This window comes from Cryptomeria japonica, chromosome 3 (genome assembly GCF_030272615.1).
Source record: "Cryptomeria japonica chromosome 3, Sugi_1.0, whole genome shotgun sequence".
Classification (NCBI taxonomy): Eukaryota; Viridiplantae; Streptophyta; class Pinopsida; order Cupressales; family Cupressaceae; genus Cryptomeria; species Cryptomeria japonica.
In genome coordinates, this window is record NC_081407.1 from 2675532 (window position 1) to 2696810 (window position 21279).

A 21279-nucleotide genomic window follows, 5' to 3' on the forward strand; every position below is an offset into this window, starting at 1 on the left:
ATTCAACAAGATGACACACTTTGTGCCTTGAAAATGCACAAATGATGCCTCTTACATAGTAGGGCTATTCTTCAAGGAAGTTGTGAGGATTCATGGCTTGCCGCTTATCATTGTGAGTAACAGAGACACTAAATTTGTAAGTCACTTTTGGCAAACCTTATGGAAGAAACTAGGTACACAACTTTCCTTTTCATCAACATACCATCCACAATCAGATGGTCAAACTGAAGTGGTTAACATATCCTTAGGTAACTCATTGAGATGTCTCACCAAACAACATGGACAAGGTTGGGATCTAGTATTGGGTCAAGCAGAGTATGCCTACAATAACTTGGTTAATAGAAGCACAGGTCTGAGTCCCTTTGAAATTGTTTATGGATGTCATCCTAGGGGCATATTGGAACTTAGGGACCTCAGTCCTATGGACCATAGAAGTTCACAAGGGGAAAACTTTGCAGAGAATATAAAAGAGATACATGAGCAGGTCAAGAAGACATTGCAGAAGCATGATGAGAAGTACAAGGCACTAGCAGATATGAAAAGAAGAGAAGTACACTATAAGGTTGGTGATCTAGTGTTGGCCTACTTGAGGAAGGAGAGGATACCCAAGGGACAACCTAGCAGGCTATGCATGAAGAAGATTGGACCTCTTAAGGTGATGCATAAATTTGGCAATAATGCCTATGAGTTAGAGTTACCTCCAAACTTGGGCATATCCCCAATGTTCATTGTATGCGATTTGTATCCATACAAAGGGTTTTAGACAGCTACAAATCAAGAAGAACCTACTACTATAGAAGATGTAGATTGGTTACAAGATTTACCTCCAAGCCAACAGGTCACATTTGAATGTATTTTGGATTCTAAAGTTGTGAAAAAGACTAGGAAAGGAGTCTATAGAGACTATCTGCTCAAATGGGCAGGGCTACTAGATTCAGAAGGTACATGGATGTCAAAGAAAGACATCATACAACATGGTACCATTGTCCAAGCTTTGTCCACTCGAGATACTTGAGTTCTTTTTACCCCCGGAGCATGGTGCAGGAGCACTTGAGCAATTTTGTTGGGTAGGTTCCAGGAGTTTGGAATCATGTGATTTTGGTTTGAAATAAGGTCAATAGGTTTCTAAATAAGTGCTCAAATGTTGTAAGGATCTTAGGAGTTACTATTTGGCCAATGTTGGCCTATTTGCTCTTAAGGGTGCCAGGTAGAGTACTTGGTAGAATAAGTTGATTTTGAGTTAGAATAGGTTGGTATGATGTAGTTTAGGAGGTTTTAAGGTCATTTGAACCTTTAGAAGTGACCTAGGTTTGATTTGGGCAAAAATTTCTCAACTATGTAAAAGTTGTAAGAAGTTGCAAAAGTTGCTCATAACAACTTTGCAACATTTACATTTTCCAAACACCAACGGCTAGTTGGTTGTCTTTTTTAGTTAAAGACATTTGTAACCAACCCAAGGCCGATATAAGGCTTGGGACAACTGATGAGAATGTTGGTTGAATATTTGAATGAAGAAAAACAAGTTTAGCCTTTCAAAAATTATGTTTTCAGCGAGTTGAGTTGAGTTTCATTGACATTGTACGGTCTGTATGGACTTCCAAGCCAGACCAAGGCATGAATTGTTAGAGTGGAGACATACCTTTCATTGCATGGTGATTTGAGGTTTTGAAGTGTTATAGTTTGTAATTTTTATCATTTTTTGTTGCAAGCGGGTCCTAAAGACCTTAAAACAAGGGTTTTGAAGACTCTATGGCTCATACCTAGCATTCCATGGTGGAACTCCATACTGAAATCTTGTGGAATGCTAAGAGGCCTTGTAAAGTACGCTTTCAATTTGTTTGTGAGACAAGAAAGGCTAAACTCTAGATTTGCCACCATACCCTAGGCTTGGCACATTGAGTTGGCAAGCTATGGGGATCATGGATAGCAGGCCCTAGATGGGTAAATCTGTTGGATGGATTTGATTCCAGGTTGGATTGGACATCCTCATGGGTGTACAGACCTGATACAATCATTAGAATCCTTTTCCATTTGGATTGGTGAAGGCATTTGAGCAAAACCCTATTTTGTAGGCTTAAAAGGAGGGAAGTAGGCCTAAAAAGGGTTAGGTGGGTTAGAAACCAAACCCATATCCAATTATGAGATATTGTATGAAACCTCGAAAAGGGTATTTGAAAAGACAAATTTTTCATAGGGGTGTTTAGGACTTCAGGCAGATAAGTGCAAAATACCTCATCGGTAGGGCTAATTGGACTAGGTCTCCTAGTAGGCCTAAAAGAGAAAATTGGTCCTTAAGCTTGGAAACGGTAATCTCCAAAGACCTAGATGAAGGGATAAGGTTAGGAAAAAAAAGAAAATCAACCCTATGTGAGTTGGGAATGTGTGAGAGAAGATCTTAAGGTAGAGGGGGTAGGCACTTGGTGAAGGTGTGAGAAGGTGTTGAGTATGAGAGTCTTAGTTAAGGAGTGTTCGATACTCACAAGACAAGAGGTGGTCACCATAGTCTAAGGACCTTAAGAAGGTCATTAAGGGTGTGCCCTACAACCTTTGGAAGGTTGGGATAGTGTGGAACCATTGGATGATTCAAGAGATTGCCTAGAGAGACAATAAGAATAAGCAAACCCAGTAGGAGTGAGCATCCTCTCTACATCATAAAGTCATCCCAAGGGATTTCAAAGTTAGTGATCTCGTGCTAAAGGAAAATCTGAGAAATCAACAAGATCGAGAAAAGAAGGGGAAGTTTGAACCTAACTAGTTGGATCCTTTTGTCATCATATCCGCCTACGGATCGGGTGCATATCAATTAACAAATTCAGAAGGGGACATGCTCGACTAACCAACCAATGACATCCATCTGAAGAAATTCTACACTTGAGTCATCCAATGCACGGAAAAAGCAAAAAATACAAAAACAAATAAAAAACAAATCAAAAAGTGCAATAAAAATAAGTAGTGAAAACTTGACAACATGCGTTATTTGTGCGAGAACAACTCCTCTATCTATCAGTACTCATATCATTTGATTCATGTAATCTCAGCTAAAACCCATCGCTAGAATACTTATTCATGCAGCATTATCCTGGACATACTTAGCGTAGTCATTGTCTTTGATTATCCAAAAAATAGTTCTCCATATCATATCCCACCATGGCTTGGTGATCAACATGTATATCCACATCAATAGATATATGTGACTAGGGGCGGCATTCCTCTCACTTCACCCATTCCAACAACAAACAAACAAGGATCGCAACATGCTAAGAGAACTAATGTCAACAACTGCTCACTAGGCTAGCAAACAAGACCATTATCACACTGCAACTTTAACACACACATGATGGATGATTTTTTAAATTATGATTTGTTTATATATAGCATGAAGTTTTGACTATTTTGTATCTTAATTTTTGAATCGTTAGATCTCTTGAGCTACTCGAGGATGAATTAAGCTAGAGAAGCAACGAAGGAATATGAATTTTTTTTTGGATTTTTTGTCTGTGAAGCGACCACTCGTATGGTGCGAATTTGTCTCGAGACATGATTGGAAGCATATCATTGAAGACATTTTCCACTTTTTCATATACAAATAGTTAACTCTTGTTTGTTTTACGCAAGGAACACTTAGGTCATCTTGGTTCAATTATACCTCGACGCTTGTGTTGTCTTGCAATATCAAACATCCATGTAAGTTTTAATCAGGTCACTATGGTTCAATTATACCATTATTCTTGTATTAACTTCCAACATATCAAAAGCTCAATGATGACAAACAAAAACATAGCACAAACAAGTGACTAAACAGGGATGACAACGACCGAATTAAAGTGAGAGTTTAGTTGCATATCATCTTAAACTTGCATTTAGTTGCATATCATTTTAATTTTCCATCAGTCTCACACCATTATCATTATCATTATCATTATCATTATCATACATCTCATTTTTAAGATACATCTCATAAATCAAAGTAATCAATGCAATGCATCATTACATTCTCATCTCATCATGAATCATATATTCACATCATCATCAAAATCAAGCACATTTATATCTAAGCATTAATCTTATATAAAAAACATAATGCATATCATCAATCATCATCAATAACACATCACATGTGGATCAGAGAAAATCATATATATATATATATCAAAAAATGGTTGAAATGTACAAGGAATATAATGTCTGTCAAAATACAACAAAATGATCAAAATACAACAGAGATAGGTCTCTCAAGTATGACTGTCTCCCAAGGCTGACGTTCTAGCAGTAGATGTCCCAGCTCCTGGATCTCCACCAGGTGGATCACATCGGGCAGGCCTCGTAACACCTCTACTCTCTGTACTCATATGACTGTGACCGGATCGACTAGCTGACACTGCAACATAGCTAGGAGCTTTGTGATCTATAGGGACCACCTCCTCGTATAGATGCTTGTAATACTCAGCCTCCTTGGTCGAGTATTGTATCTCTCTCAGCGTGTCCCAAACTGGGGCACTAGTCGTCGCTCTCTCCAACCTATCAGCAAGATCCTTTTCCCGACCCTGACGCTCTCTCTCTGTATCTTGCTCTGCAATGATCTGCGTAATCTGGCGCTACTGCGCTAACACTTATGCCTGCAGCTCCTGCACCGTGACATGTAGCGCTTTGATATGTGAATCTTGTCGATGGGTGGGTACCCTAATCTGAATAGGTACCTGTGTCATGGTCCCACCCACACCTGTCCCTGTTTGAGGCGTTGGTGGAGGTAGAACATTAGATCTCCTCCTTTGAGCAAGTCGCCTATCATCCTCTATACCAACTACTATCGTTAGCACAACACCTACCCTGCCAGCCCCACCAGCACTAAGAGCGAGCCCTCGTCCTCTATCTTCTCCTCTCCCACCTCCTCTGCCACCACCTCCTCCATCATCTCCACCTCCCTCTCCTACCTCCTCTCCCTCCTCATCTCTCCGTCTAGCTCCCCCTCGCCTCTATGGCTGCTCATCCTCATCATCATCAAAAGCAAGTAGAATCTCTGTCAAATCAGATATACGTGCCACTGTATGTGCCATGAAGTATGCTAAAAACTCCTTTGTCATCCCAACATCCACAACCCCAACCCCATAATCTCAGATATGTCCTGTCAGTGTCATATACTCCTGCACCGCTGCTACGCTATCCAAAGTAGGTCCCCACTCTGGCACATCCTATCTCTGACGAGCATATAAACAGGCCCCCTATGGCATCCCCTGTTGTCTACCATACTGTCGCTGAACACGGCTATGCAAAAATTGCACAATAATAAAGGGTGTCCTCTCGATCAGGTACCTCGACATATATACATAGGGCATATCTAGCCTGTCCTCTTCCCACACCTCGCAATCCATATATGGTCTCCAAATGATCGTATCGATATCATCTAGTGCCCTCTGCCAATGCTCTAGTTTTCCCAGCTTATGCTAGACAACTACACTTGTGTACCCATAAACATAAGCCCCCCAACTGGCCTATCATTGTCTGCAAGCGGTCTCGACACATGAATGTGCTCCCAAGCCCATATCTGTAACAATGTAGCCCCAGTTGATAAACTAGTATATCCTAGATATACCACCTGGTGAAGCTCTTTATAAAGATGGGCCAACATATAGGACCCCCATGCAAACCTACGTCCCTACATCACCATGTCCTCTAACACCAGTCCCCATCCCACGGCTCATCCTTTCGACCTACGGTCAGGACATATAAATCCACCAATAAACCCTACTAGTACAGATGGCAGTGGAGTGTAACCAAAATCCAAAAACTCTTACCATGGGATCTCATACCCGCTAATCTGATCATCCTGGAAGATGCGACAGAGAGCCTCTATCCCACCCTCCTTAGTCTGCTCATACGGCAATAAGGCCCCAACTATAGGAATCCACAAAATATGATAAGAGTTTTGTGGTGTGACTGTCATCTCGCCTGTAGCCAAGTGAAAGGTGTTTGTATCACTACGCCACCTCTCTGCCAACACTGTCAATAAACCTCGGTTAATGATATACCAAGGCATGTCTAATAACGAGGACAACCCACATCTCTTGATCACACCTCTATCAACCTGTGACAAATGTGGAATCAATGACTATGGTCTCGGAAATCACTCTCGAGATTGGAGCACGCCAAGCTCTGCCTGCAAAACAACAAGTATCCATCATCAGTTCTCAAAATCTATCTAATATATCCAATCAAAACAAAACATCTCAAGAACACATCATAGATATATTCACATCAATCCGTGAATAAATCAAAGACCCATATCGAGAAATAAATCAAAGACCCATATCAAGAAATCAAGCAAAGACCCATATCAAGAAATCAATCAAAGATCCATATAGAGAAATAAATCAAAGACCCATATCGAGAAATAAAGCAAAGACCCATATCGAGAAATCAATCACTAACCCGTATTGAGAAATCACTCAAAGACCCATATTGAGAAATCACATCAAGATCCATATCGAAAGAAACATCAAATCCATATCGCAAGCATCAAATCAAATCCATATCGAAAATCACATCAGGATTCATATCAGAAAGCATCATATTAGGATTCATATCGAAAATCACATTAGGACTTATATCAGATATCAAACCAAACTCACATCGAAATAAAAATGAAGATCCATATCAAACTCAAAATCAGGATCCACATCAAAAATCAATCAGCTTGGCACTCCATATCAAAAGCAATTCATATCAACAGCGGCAGACTCAAATCATCTTATACTAGCATATCAGAAATCAGACATCATCACAAAGCAGGACTCACATTGGCTCGGGAACCATAATAGAACAATCAACAAACACATATCGACATCTATCTAATCTATTCGACTCACGACGCATTCTTCACAATCCCTTTTTCATCAACTTTGGACCCTATGCACTAAACCGGGGCTCCTAAGTTTTAAGCTACCACTCATGCACTATCCTTTTTCATCAATGCGCTAGAAATAATACCCTACGTGCTAAACCCATACCACGTGCTAACTGGTACTCCCACTACGCTGCCCTGTTAACCCTATGCACTAACCAACCTTATGCGCTAGCCTATTTCTCACCTACGCTATCATATGCTACCCAGACGCTAAAATTCCTATCGTATGCGCTACGCGCTAACCCGGCAAAATCCGATGCAAAAATAAAAAAAATGATCAAAATGAACAAAATCAATAAAAAACGCAGAGAGATTTCAACCACTTATTGGTGGGCCATAGGCGGCGGGTCTCCGATGTCACCTAATGTGCTCAAATCAGTGCAAGGAATATGGAATCGACATCGTCGTTAGAGATCAAAATGTCATAATCACAAAGAGACAAGTGTGCAAATGATTTATCCAAATCATTTTTTACCTCTTTTATAAGGTAAAATCATTACGGTTAATAACTGAGGCATGTATTTTCCTCACTTTTTCATTTTTTAACCTTATTGACATCATTTTCGAGAGATGAATCAATACAAATACATTCAACGCAGTCAATATTCTCAAATTACAATTAATCCAAAAACGCTCATCAACATGACAATTTTTCACTAAAATCTTGATTCATCTCCCGAGGGGGCATCATATCGACATTTCGACACACAAAATCATATCGATCAAATTTTGACAACATATCCGACAAATTTTCTTTGGATCAACACGTGCATGCACGCCACTTCAAAGAGGGGCAAAATGTAGACGTATAAATCTGACCACTTTCCTAAATGAATATTTAAATATTCATTTTAACCCTATTCCTCCTATTAATTAAATTCTATTTAATTAATTTCTTCACATTCATCTATTTGATTAAATAAATTACTCAATTTATTTAATTAAGTTCACCTAAAACTTTTCCAGCCTTTAATTAAATAAATCACTTTATTTAATTAATTCCCATTTCTCTCTTTTTAATTAAATCTACATTTAATTAAATTGATCCCTGCAAATAAATAGATCTAACTTATTTATTTAAGTCTCCCACTTGTATTTATGCAAATTGCATCTATTTAGTTGAAATAAAGTAATTTTATTTTAATTAAATTCCCTTTTCCTCAACTTGCAAAATCTTACATCTCCCACTTGCCTCCTAAAACCCTTCTAGTTTCTTCTAATCCATTCCAATTAGCCTAATCCATTTCCTAATTATTGTCACAATCCTAAGCAAAGAGAAGTCACTTCTCGAAACCTCCAAAGTCTTTGAAATGCATTAAAGGCTTTATGTCTTCAACAAGTTAGCCCTCAAAATCTTCCTAACCATTAATGGTTAACTCAACCTTCCCACATGATTAGAGACTTTCTCTCTAACTCGACCCTCATCTAACCCAAGGGTCTCATCAAGCATTCATGGCTTTAACCTTGGTTATCCCTTTAACCCTTGCACAAGAGTTTACCCATTGGGTAAAAACTTTATCCATTGGATAACCCCAACTTAACCTTAACCCTTACCTCCTAAGGTAACCTCCATGTCTTCTCAAACATTTAATGCTTCTTTCATCTCCTCTCAAGGAACCTTTTGTTGACAATTGTCACCATTTCATTGGTGAGAATTGTAAACATGGATTGATTAACTTCCAATCCTGGCCCTTGTTAAGATTATTCAATCTTGACCATCCATTGCCCTATTTTCCCTACAAATAGAATTCTCATTCCTCATTTTCATATATAAAAGTTTTCATGCATCAAACTTATAGTCATTTTTGCATCGGATTTTGTCGGGTTAGCGCGTAGGTTAATTAAAATAAAATTGCTTTATTTCAACTAAATAGATGCAACTTGCATAAATACAAGTGGGAGATTTAAATAAATAAATTAGATTTATTTATTTGCAAGGATCAATTTAATTAAAAAGAGAGAAAGGGGAATTAATTAAATAAAGTGATTTATTTAATTAAAGGCTAGAAAAGTTTTAGGTGAACGTAATTAAATAAATTGAGTAATTTATTTAATCAAATAGATGAATGTGAAGAAATTAATTAAATAGAATTTAATTAATAGGAGGAATAAGGTTAAACCATGTCCTCTAACACCAATCCCCATCCCACGGCTAGTCCCTTTGACCTATGGTCGAAACACAAAAATCCACCAATAAACCCTGCTAGTACAGATGGCAGCGAAGCGTAACCAAAAGGAATGGTCACAATTGTCACCATTTCATTGGTGAGAATTATAAACATGGATTGATTAACTTTGAGCCCAACCTCTTGTTGACAATTATTACCATTTCATTGGTGAGAATTGTAAACATGGATTGATTAACTTCCAATCCTGGCCCTTGTTAAGATTATTCAATCTTGACCATCCATTGCCCCATTTTCCCTATAAATAGAGCTCTCATTCCTCATTTTCATATATATAAGTTTTCATGCGTCAAACTTATAGTCATTTTGCTAATCAATAATCTCTCATGCACCAAACTTATAGTCTAATTACTAAGCATTTTAGCCTCTCTTTGTTAAATCATCATAATAGCATTTAAAAGCATTTTAGTATCATAGAATATCCATGTTAGACTAGTATATCATTGCTAGGATAATTAGCTAATCTTATCATTATCTTTATGCTAGCTTAATCATCATGGTTTTAATATCATACATGTTTTAGGAATGCATTCATGCATAATAATCAAACATCACTTGTTCTTGGAGTTGTCATTCCTAAGTCACTTTGCTCAGTGTTCTGAGAGAAAAGACATTGACTTTAGGGATCCTGTGAGATAGAGAACAATGGGACACCCCTTGGGAAGTTGAACTATTTCAATATAGTTCCTATAACTTGCACCAAGAGTCTCATTGGTGTTTGGGCCTTTTGAATTAGATTTTTACGCTTTTGTCGCCCTCATTCCCTGCATACAGTTATTATTGGTGAGATTCCTATTAGCCACATAGAAAGGTGAACGAGTACTTGTGGCATGCCATGCAATGGCCAAGAGTGATCCTGAATCATGACTAGGAAACCATTCAAACAAGGAAAAATTTTACCCCTTCTATGAATTAACCTCGTACATGTGACAATTCCATAATATTCTATTGTGATGATTTTTAAATAAATTTTTGTTGACTCGAAACTCTACATGAACCCCCAAAATTAACTTGCTCCACCATGAGCCCCTATCCTCTATGTTTGTAGTTTTTTATGATTTTGAAACCATTTCAAAAGGAGGATAGGTTATACCATACCATCAAAATAGTGGATAGTCTTATAAAATATAAGAATTCTATGTTGCATAGAGCAACAAGCATGTTTTAAATTGTTATTGGCTCTTGATGAAGTTTTGAACCTATTATAAATGTCAACATTGACTACATGGAAGATTTTATAAGTTCCATAACTTCTTTGAACTATCATACCATGGTTGCAGGATATGCAAAAAGTTGACTTATTAAAATGACAATATAAATTTTCAAGAAAATGCAAATTGTAGGTGTAAGACTGAATTCCACAATCCTTGTCAATGTTCTCATGCCCAATGCCAAAGTGGGAGCTGTAAAAAAGTATATAATCACAACATAGAATGGGGTTTCGGCTAATATTTTCGGTGGTCCCTTCTCAAGCTTCCTACCTAGTATTGCAAAGTAGGTTTTTTGTGGCCTTTGTTTTTGGTCATCAAGGGTGTGCGATGGCTCTTGACCATGGCCTTTTTTCTGCTCTCTCTTTGGTGGTGGGTGTTCTCCTGCTTATGTCTGGGAAGGTGTCTGGGAAGATCTAGGACCCTGGTGGATTTCTTGTGGAGAGGCTCTTTTGCAGTATTATGTTCTCTCCTTCCCTCCTGTGCTCAGGATTTATTGCAGATCTGGACCATGGTGCTCTGGTTTTTTGAAGGAGTTTCTTTTTTTGGATCTTCTATGTTGGGATACTCTCCTATTTAGGTGGAGAGTCTTCCTTGGTGTGACCCTTTGAGAGGGGTTTCTTGGTTCTTGTTCTTTTCCCCTCCTTGTCTGTTAGAGGTGACTTGATTTTCTATGGAGGTGGAAATTTGGTGGAGGGGAAAGGACTGGTTTCTTCTTGCTACTAGAGAGCTCTAGTTGTTGTCTTTTTGCCTCATTCTTCATCCTGTCGAGGTGGAGATCTTTCCTATTGAGGTGGAGAGATGGAATGTTGGGGATTTTCAACTTTTGGTGCTCCTCTTGCTGATGGCTATGGCTGTCTATTTCTTCTCTCAAAGGTGTCTCCTTGGGCAGGTGTAGAAGTTCATTTTCCCAGACTGCCAACTTGTCTCTTGGCCTGGATCCTTCTTGTTGTATCATGGTTTGGCCTTTTTCCTTATGGTTTTTGGGGTCTTTGATCCCCCTTTTTCTAGTTGTGGGTTCCTGGCTTATCCCACAGGTAGGCCAGTTGCTAATAGTTTTAAAGGGCCCAGCCTGTCCTTCTGTTGTCTTTGGTTAAGGGAAAGTCTTGTGTTTGGTGTTTTGAGCTCTTCATTTAAGGTTGAGGGTGCCTAGCAAAATCCCTGGTTGCTGGTCTTGGGTACCATTTTAAACCCAGTTTGAAGGTTGAGGGAGACTTTCAAAACCCTTACTAGCCAGATTCAAATTGTATAAATATCTATTGTAATATAGTGTTGTTAATGAAGGTTGGGGGTACCTTTCAAAACCCTGAAAGTTGGTTGAGTGTGCTTGTTATACCCGCGATAATTACTCTTATGTGCTATAGTTTGGTGTTGTAGCTTTGTCTGTTTTGGTGTGGCTATGCTGGTGTGTTGTTGGTGTTAGTCATCTTTGCTGAGTTTTGGCTGTAGTTTTTCATTGTTTATTTCTTCTAGTAGCCTACTTTGTAGGGTTCTAGATCTTGGTAAAATATATTGGGTTTCGGGTCCCTCCAATTCTTGTTGTATGGGGTTTCAGGTCCCCTCAAAACCTGTTTTCCCTTAATCAAAAACACAACTAGCTAGGCTTTGATACCAGTTGTTGGGAAAGCAAAGTGCGAAAACATCTTCTAGAATGTTAAATTCTTAGAGGAGAAAAGCAGGAGTAACTTTTAAATTCCAAATTATAGTCATTAAGATTCACATAACAAAAAAACAAAGTAAACATAAAGATTTGCAATCACAGACAAAACACCAGAATTTCACCTGGAAAACCCTTACGGGTAAAAAACCCACACACCAAAGCACTAATCACTTGTTAAACCGTAAAGAGTATTTACATACAAGATACATATTCAAATGCTTTGTTCTAGTCTTTGTTCAAGAAGCATACAAATTTCAGATCAATTTTGATCCACACAAATTACAGTCACAATAATTTTGCAATTTAGCATTCGACAACCAACAATTTCATCCAATCGATCAGCTTCCAACTAACTGACTTACATCTACAATCGTTTCTTTAGACATTTATACCTCTATCCCAAAAATAGTTCATTTCAAATCCCATAAATCCCAACCGTCAAACACTTCAGGTTGTTGAAAATACATTGAGTATTCTACATCGACTTCCAATCGAGTTCCTTAGACTCCAACTCGAACCAACAATTGGCATCCAACTCAGTAGGTCAAAATGAGTCACACATGGTCCCCACCTTTTTCTCTTAGCATATTAGAGAGAGAGAGAGATGACTTCAAAATTATCCTTGAGAATTCTTATTGAACACCGAAGTCTCATTGAAATCAACTTTCGCTAAGACTACTTTAGATTATACCAAAAACTAGCTCTTCGCTAAGACCACTCTAAAGCCTCCTTGATGTCATAGTTCCTCGATGAAAAATGTGAATTCAACTAACTGCTTGAAGCATCTTACTAAACTCTAATGTTACATCAAAAATCCCTTTTATGCTCGACGTCGCAAATACTTCTTCAAGTATGCTCAAACTTGCTACATCTCGAGTTGTGTGTAAAACACGAAGGGTAATCAACCAACTTTGGAGCTTGTTGATAACATGAAAGTTTATCACATCGAACTAATCACTATAGAAAACTATCATGTAACCAAATCATCGATTACACGACTTAGTCATATTACGAGTGTAGCGTCCTAAAATTGCGACACTTGCAATTTCGACTGCATTTCGGTCTTCACGATGGCGACGCAACACGCAACCTGAATGGAGACCCCAAAACTCGCTCACGACACCAAAAACTGCATTTTTCAAGCACCCTGGCCTGAACCTCCTTTGCACCCCGCTGTCCTGGAGGTGGGACCAGAGCGCCCAGCGCCCTGGTCCCTGGGTCCTATTTTGGGCCCGGTCTCCTAAGTGATATCGGGTCTTTTTGTTTGCAATTTGGAAATATACTTCCTTGGTCGGCCTAAGGTCGGGAAAATCAGTCTATCAGCCCTAATTGACAAGTATATAAACTACATTTTTCTCTCTCATTTGGATATACATAACACACATGACGGAAAAAGCGTGGAAACTATACTCAAACATTCAAGCATTCAAGTATTCAAGCAATTGATCATTTCAAGTCTCCATTCAAGGCTAAGTGTTGCATTCAAGTCAAGGATTCAACCATTGAAGAGGAGATCACTTACTTCATGCTACAACATACTACAACATACAACATCTAAACCTTCGCACATAAGGATACCAACATCCTTAGAACAAGGTATTAGTACTTGTTTGTCATTACAGTCATTTACATTTACAGCACTTGCTCATTTCTTGGTTAATTCCAAAACTGGGGTTTGACCTAAAGGCAAACCCCTAATCCCTAACCCCCCATCGTCTCCGCTTTTCTGTGTGTAGGTTGCAGGTACGCGGCTGAGATTGAAGATTTGGAATCCTTGTGTAGAGACGAACCGATCCCACTTCGTTTCGCGGATTTTTCGGAGGACCGTGGCGCCGAGCGCCATCGTCCCGACAACTTTTTCTCAAATTTACAGGACAGCGCCGTATCGACATTCTACTGCTAATTCCAGGTCCGCAGCTTCATCCTATAACCCGAACTCAGTTTATAAGCGAATCTTTATGACTTTCTATGCATTCCTAGCTTAATTTCCTAATCAACATTCTTTACAAAAGAGGGTAGCTTTGCTTTCCAAACCCTTGAAATTCATTTAGCATCCAATCCTACATTGTGTGGGATTGGATCTTATGAGTTTCAACCCCTCTTTTGAATGTGAAGTCTATCTCCCAAGTGAAAAACCCATCGAATCCTAGCGAACCTCCCTTCTCTCTCCTCGGAGTTGGAAGAGGGGAGACCAACTAGGGTTCGACCGCGATTTTTCCGCTTTACAACGAGATTTCAACTAGTAAGTTTAAGGCATCCATCCTCAACATTCTCCCACTTGACGAAGAACAAACCGGTTTCTCCAGAATATCAAAGACTATTGAGAAACATGGGCACCAAGGCTCATCGAGTTAAGACAATATTTGAACTTAGTTATGTTCACAGGCTTTGCCAATGCATCTGCAACATTCTTCAAAGTATCCACCTTTTCCAGATTTACCTTTCCATCTTCCACCATGTCACAAACAAAGTGATACTGCACATCAACATGTTTTGTGAAATATGCCCTGCATTAAACCCAACATTAGAAAACAAATGCTTAAGACAAACAACCTCTTGATAGGCACAAGTTGCTACCACATTCTCTGACTTTGTATTAGATAAAGTGACTATAGCCTATCGCTTGCTCATCCAACTAATTGCACCATAATTCATCGTGAATACATATCAACTAGTGGATTTTTTGTTGTCAATGTCCCCTACCTAATCAAAATCCATATAACCTTAAATGTTGACATCCCTCTAAGATCCAACAATTTTTCCATGGTAACACAAAGCATACTGAGAAGTGCCTTTTAGATATCTTAACACTCTCTTCATAGCATCCCAATGTGGCCTTCCTAGATTTGCCATAAACCAGCTTGGTACTCCCATTGCTCGGGCAATGTTTGGCCTATTACAGGCCATTGCATACATTAAATTGCCAATTTCACTTGCATAAGGTACCTTGGTCATGTCCTCCATTTGGGTAGAAGATTTTGGACAATCCTCAACATAAAGTTTTGTTCCCTGTAACACTGGAACATCTAATTGCTTGCAATCTATCATATAGGATATCTCAAGGATAATATTAATATACTTACTCTGGCTGAGCCAAAGCTTTCTACTCTTCCCATCCCTTCTGATTTCCATCCACGAAATATACCTAGCTGCACCGAAATTTCTCATTTCAAAATGCGTTGACAACTGATATTTTAAATCTGAAATCATACCCTTATCATTCCCAACGAAGAACATGTCATCCACATATAGAGCAATGATAAGTAAGCAATCATTTTTAGTTTCAAAATACACACAATGATATGATTTTTCCCTCAAAAATCCCAATGACTACATAAATGTGTCAAACTTCTAGTACTGCATTTTGCATGTCTATTTTAAACCATACAAAGATTTCTTTAACTTGCAAACCAAGGATTCTTTACCTTTCACAACAAAGTGCTCAGGTTGGGACACATAAATCTCTTCCTCCAAATCTTCGTGAAGGAACACTATCTTCACATCCATCTACTTGACCTCAACATCATATACTGCTGCAATTGACAAAAGAAATCTGATACATGTCATCTTTTCTATAGGAGAAAATATTTCTCCATAATCAATTCCCTCTACCTGGGAATAACCTTTCGCAACCAACCTAGCTTTATAATTCTCCACACTGCCATCCAAACCAATTTTCTTCTTAATAACCATTTACAACTAGCTGGTTTTTGACCTTCTAGAAAGGGCACTAGATCCTGATAACTTGATACTTTGACATGTTTTTTTTATCAAAACTCTTAGGTTATTGGCATCTTTTGGGTTGCATTTTGATAGTAAAGGATTGTGAATTGAGCATATGTAATCCATGTGTTAAACCTGAACTTATGAAATCATGTTTGAACTTTGTTGGTTAATTCTTGCAGCCATACCAATTTATTCCTACAGCCAAGTGATTTGTCCTTGTTGATATGTGGATTATTTAGGATAATGTCATATGTGAGTTAATGAATGTATTAATTGAGTAACAGACGTATGCATGCCCTTGCGTGTGTTCTTGTTTAGTGCAGATAATAAAAGATGTTGCGGTGGATGGTTTCCTTTTGCGCCCAAAGACTGAAGAATCATGTAGAGATAACTAGAGATCAAACTGAAGGGGATCCAAGCAGGCGCAACGTATGGCATAATCGAAGCAGTCATACTTCACTATGGGATTTTAACTCTAGTGCGTATTGAATTCGCAAAATATCACTATGGCGTGCAAAGACTGTGGTGCGGTTTAGATCCACTAATTGTTCTTGCAACCAAGCTCTAGTTATCTCCTTCATCTAACATTCATCCGCTTCTTCTTCTGGGCGTGATTTGAGTTGTCCATTGTAGTTTATGTTTTCTTTATAATAAGCTCTTCCTTTTTCTTGGAGGTTAGACAAGATAGAAAGGAATTGAGCAAAGAGTTTTTAAAAAAGCATTCAGAGTTTTCTTTTGAAACATGTAATCGATTTTAGAATGAAATAAAGCAAAGATATGTTGTTCTGAACTGTTAAAAGTATTTTGCTGGAAGTTTGATATCACTCACCCAAGGGGGCCCACTTGGTGAGTGATCCTATGTTTATCTTCATTGACGTTCATTTTTACCTAGTTGCAGTAGAAGTTCATGACTGGATTGTTCCTGCAGCCACTAGAAATAGATCCACTGACTGTTCCTACAGCCAAGACAGAATGGTGTGATTTCTGTTATTTACATTAGATCATTCCAGCATTGTTTAATAAAGCTTTCATATAGCCTTTTATGATTTCCATTCTTGCCTTTCCTTTCTACGTAATGTTAGTTACTGCAGCAATGCAGAATAACCATTTAAGGAGCTTAGTGCATATATATTGCAGGCCCATTTCAAGTTTTACGTTCTTGGATTGATAACTAAATGAACAACAACCATGAAAATAGTAAACTCTACCATATGAATGTCCAAACTTTGGATTGAGATTTCAATTAGAGTAATTATTATCATTATAGTTGGGGTAAACATTTTTGGCGCCGTTGCCGGGATGGTGTCAAACTGAGAACCTTTTATGGTTATTATAGTTTCCAGTTAATTGTTTGAAATTTCATGAATATGCATGCATAGCAGAAGAAGAGATGCTAGAGGTAGATTTCTGCCCACTCATCCTAATCATGCAGAAGATAATTTCCTAGATATAAACCCTTTTGCTAAACTTTATCAAGTCCCACAGAATTTGAATCACCCTGAATCTGAATTTCCAGAAGGTAGTCTTCAGTTTCTTTTTGGCCCACAAGAAGAAGAATTTCCTATAGTAACAACCCCCACAAGTCCAATGCAAGGGAACCCTCCTCCTGTTGGGAATAATCCACCACCACCACCAGGTCCAACATTTGAGTTTCCCATCTCTAACCAGCATGATAATGCCAACCTCAAGAACATTCCAGCATCTTCACTTCCTAAATTCTATGGGTTGGTGACAGAGGATTCAGATACATTTCTGTTTGAGTTTGATGTTCTCTGTAGAAGTTTTGACTATACTACAGATGCCCATAGACTCAAAATTTTTCCTGCCACTTTGAAGGAGTCATCTTTGAGATGGTTTATGAGCTTGGGTAGTAGCACAATCAACACATGGGATTAGATGAAATGGTTGTTTCTTGCTAAATACAAAGACTATTGTAGAGGCACCGATCATCATGGGGATGATATCTTTAGAATGACACAAACTAAAGATAAGAGTCTTGAGGATTATCTGGAAAGGTTTTTGTTTAGTGTCAAGAAGTCCAAGCATAGTACTCTGAATGAAGATTCCCTCAAATTGATATTTTTGAGGGGTATTAGTGATGAATGCACCGATTCCTTAGATCTCATGGGAGGAGGTGACATTACACAATCTACTTGGGCTGAAATAGGGGAAAATTGCAAAAAGTATTCCAAATCTACATCTAAGAAGAACATTAGATTTAAGCCAGGGGCACCATTATCAACATTTGGAACTGGAGTTTCTAGATTAGAACTTAGTCATCTATTAAAAGACTTCAAGGAGGACATAATAAACAATACGGCTACCCAGTTGGATACATTGGCAGCTAAGAAGAAGCATGAGGAAGCTGATGCATTCTTTGTAGAATTTTGTCCTCATTGTAAACAATGGAAGAAAGATTGAAGATGTAAGATGATTGCAAATGTGGAAGTACCTGACTTCAAACCAGTTCAAGGTGAGGACGAGCAAGTCTTCTATGTTGCTCAAAGAAGGCCAAATTTTCAAAGACAAGGTATGCCACCCGATCCACTTTCTTTTTCTGGTTATAGTGGTAATTCTTATGCACCAAACAACCAATGGCAACCACAATATTCTCAAAAATTTGGTAACTATCCACGTTGGTATGGGTCACAAGGCCAAGGGCAGAAATTTGTTAATCAACTTCCAAAGTGGTAGCAGCCATAGGGAAACTGGTATCCATCTCAGGGTCAAGGGAACCAGTTTCAAGGGAATTGGCAACCTACCTCTCAATGGAGGGGAAACCAATCATGGCCAGCCCAATCTTCTGGATATTAGCCTCCTGTTCAGCAACCACAACCTCCTGCTTTAATGCCTCCTCCTGCAGCTACAGCTGCACCGCCTAAGCCAACACAGTTGCCTACTCAACTGGTGCCTAATCTGAATATCAAATCTCAGCAACAACAACAAGCTTATTCAGCTGATGCTAACCAATACCCAGCCTATTCTTTATCACTAGATGATATTCACCTCTGATCTGGGACAACTCTACCTAATCCCTCTCATTTCTACTCCAAACCAACACCACTCAGCATGCTTCTCACCTTTTCCATCAACGTTTTATTCAATCTTTCAACAACTCCATTTTGTTGTGGAGTGTAAGGTGTAGTTTTATGTCTCTCGATTCCATGATCTTTGCAATATTGTTTAAACTCTGCATAACAAAATTCACCGCCATTATCAGTCCTTATGCACTTAATTTTTCTACCAGTTTGATTTTCAGCAAAGTTTTTAAACTCCTTAAACTAACCGAACACTTCTGATTTACTTTTCAGAAAATACATAAATGCCCTTCTCGAATAATCATCTATGAAAGAAACATAATATTGAGTGTTTGACAACAAAGAAACATTGACTGGACCAAATACATCAAAGTGAACATAATCTAGCAAACCAAAAGATCTATGAGGACTAGAATGAAATGAATCATGGTGTTGCTTTCCATATATGCAATATTCGCATAATTCAAATTCAAAATCACAATCTTCAAGCCCCTCTAGAAAGTTTTTATTCTTCAGAGATTTTAAGCCCTTCTCTCCCATGTGACTGAGTCTATGATGTCATAACATCATTTTCTCTGTAAGAAGTTTGACCTCCATAGAGCTTGCAAAATTCTCCTTCCAAGTAGCCTTGTTTGACTTTCCAGATGTACTATTATAGTGAACAGATGGTGCATCTAGCATGAACAGAGTACCAACCCATGCAACCTTAGCTAGCACTATGGAGCCTCTAGTCATCTTACAACCACCACCCACGAATGTAACTTGTACACTAGCATCAAACAACTTACTAACAGAAATAAAATTTTGAGCCAAACCTGGTATGCTCATTATGCCATCAATTCCCTTAATTCTTCCACCAGGAAACTGAATTATGACTCTTCCTCGGCTAACAATTTCAAGAGATGAATCACTTGCCTAATACACCTTTCCACCATCATATTTCTCATACTTTGAGAACCATTCTCTATGAGATGTCATGTGGAATGATGTGCCTAAATCAATTAGCCAGACATTATCTGTTGTCTGAGTTTCCAAGGAAACAATGAAAGCATCTACATCACTCTGAGAAGATTCAATGTCAAAATAATTCTTCTTCTTCTTCTTCTTCTTCTTCATTTTCTCCTCCTTGCAATCCTTTCAGATATGACCAGAATGCCCATAATTCTAGCATTTCACCTTGGACCTCTTTCCTGGAGACTTTCATCTCTTCTTTGACTTAGATTTGGACTTCTTGTCCTTTTGTTTGCCTCTTTCCTTTGATCTACCTCGAACAATAAGAGCTTCCTTGGCCAGCTCAGAAGATTTCCTTTGTGCCTCTTCTGATAGCAATAAAGCAACCACATCTTCCATTTTGAAAGTGGTTGTTACACTTCCAATAGCCATTACCAGATGATCCCATGTGTTAGGCAAGGAACATAACAAAAGAATACAATGATCCTCGTCACTAATTGTTTTTTTTTAATTGGTAAATCGTATATTTTATTAATTTGGAAAAATATGTACATGTCAAAATTTCAGGCCCATATTTGCAAAATGGGCATCATCAAAACCTCAAATCCCTTACATCCATAGAATTGAAAATTTATCACCCGAACTTGACAAGTACAATAGGAAAACAACATTATAGTAAACAAAAATGAAAATTGGGTGATTCTCACCTTCATCTACACCTCCTCCATCACCTTCTTTCCTTTTTCATCCTTTGCCACTGCTCGTTCTTCCATTTGCATCTCGTCCTCTAGTTCCTCACTACCACCAGAGCCTTACCAAGTAGTAGAACTCGGTTAGAAGTAGAAGTAGACTGGGTGAACCCACAATAGTGGGTTACACTTTTTTGAATGAATAAATTGCACTCATTTGTCCAAAACATAATTTTTACCACTTTCAATCGAATGCCATGTTCGATCGGACCAAAAAAATGATTCGATCAAATGTATTATTTTAAACACGTTCGAACGAATATAAAATTATTAAAAAGGGGGGTTCGATCAAACCCCCTTATTTAATGGTTTTTTTAAAAGAACATGGTCATTAAAAAAAAATTGCTCAAAGGGGTTCGGTAGAACATGGGTTCGATAGAACCCCTTTTGATAGAACATATGTTCCATTGAACCCGCCTACTAGAGATTTGCCCCCAAACTCTCCTGATTTCTACAAATTTTTGGCCTTCGAAGCTCAAATTGGGGGCTCAAATAGATGAATTTTGACAAATCCAAATGCAAGATAGTAGTACTTGAAGCGAGATTTCTAATGATTATTATTTTAATATATATTGATTTTTTTAATTTTTTTTTAGATTAACTAAACATAGGTTTCACACCAAACATCAACTTTGAAGTTTAACACTTATGAAAAAATAGTAAACAAGTGAAAAAAAATTTGGAAAATATCTATGCAATAGGTATAGAAGTTCTCTTTCCACAAAAAAAAAGAATTCCGATACATATACAACAAGTTACAAGCGACCAAATGAACATATGTGAAAATTATAGTTAACTCAATTTCAAAACTTCATAAAATATGAAATATTGAAGATAATGTTATGAAAGCAATTGCAAAC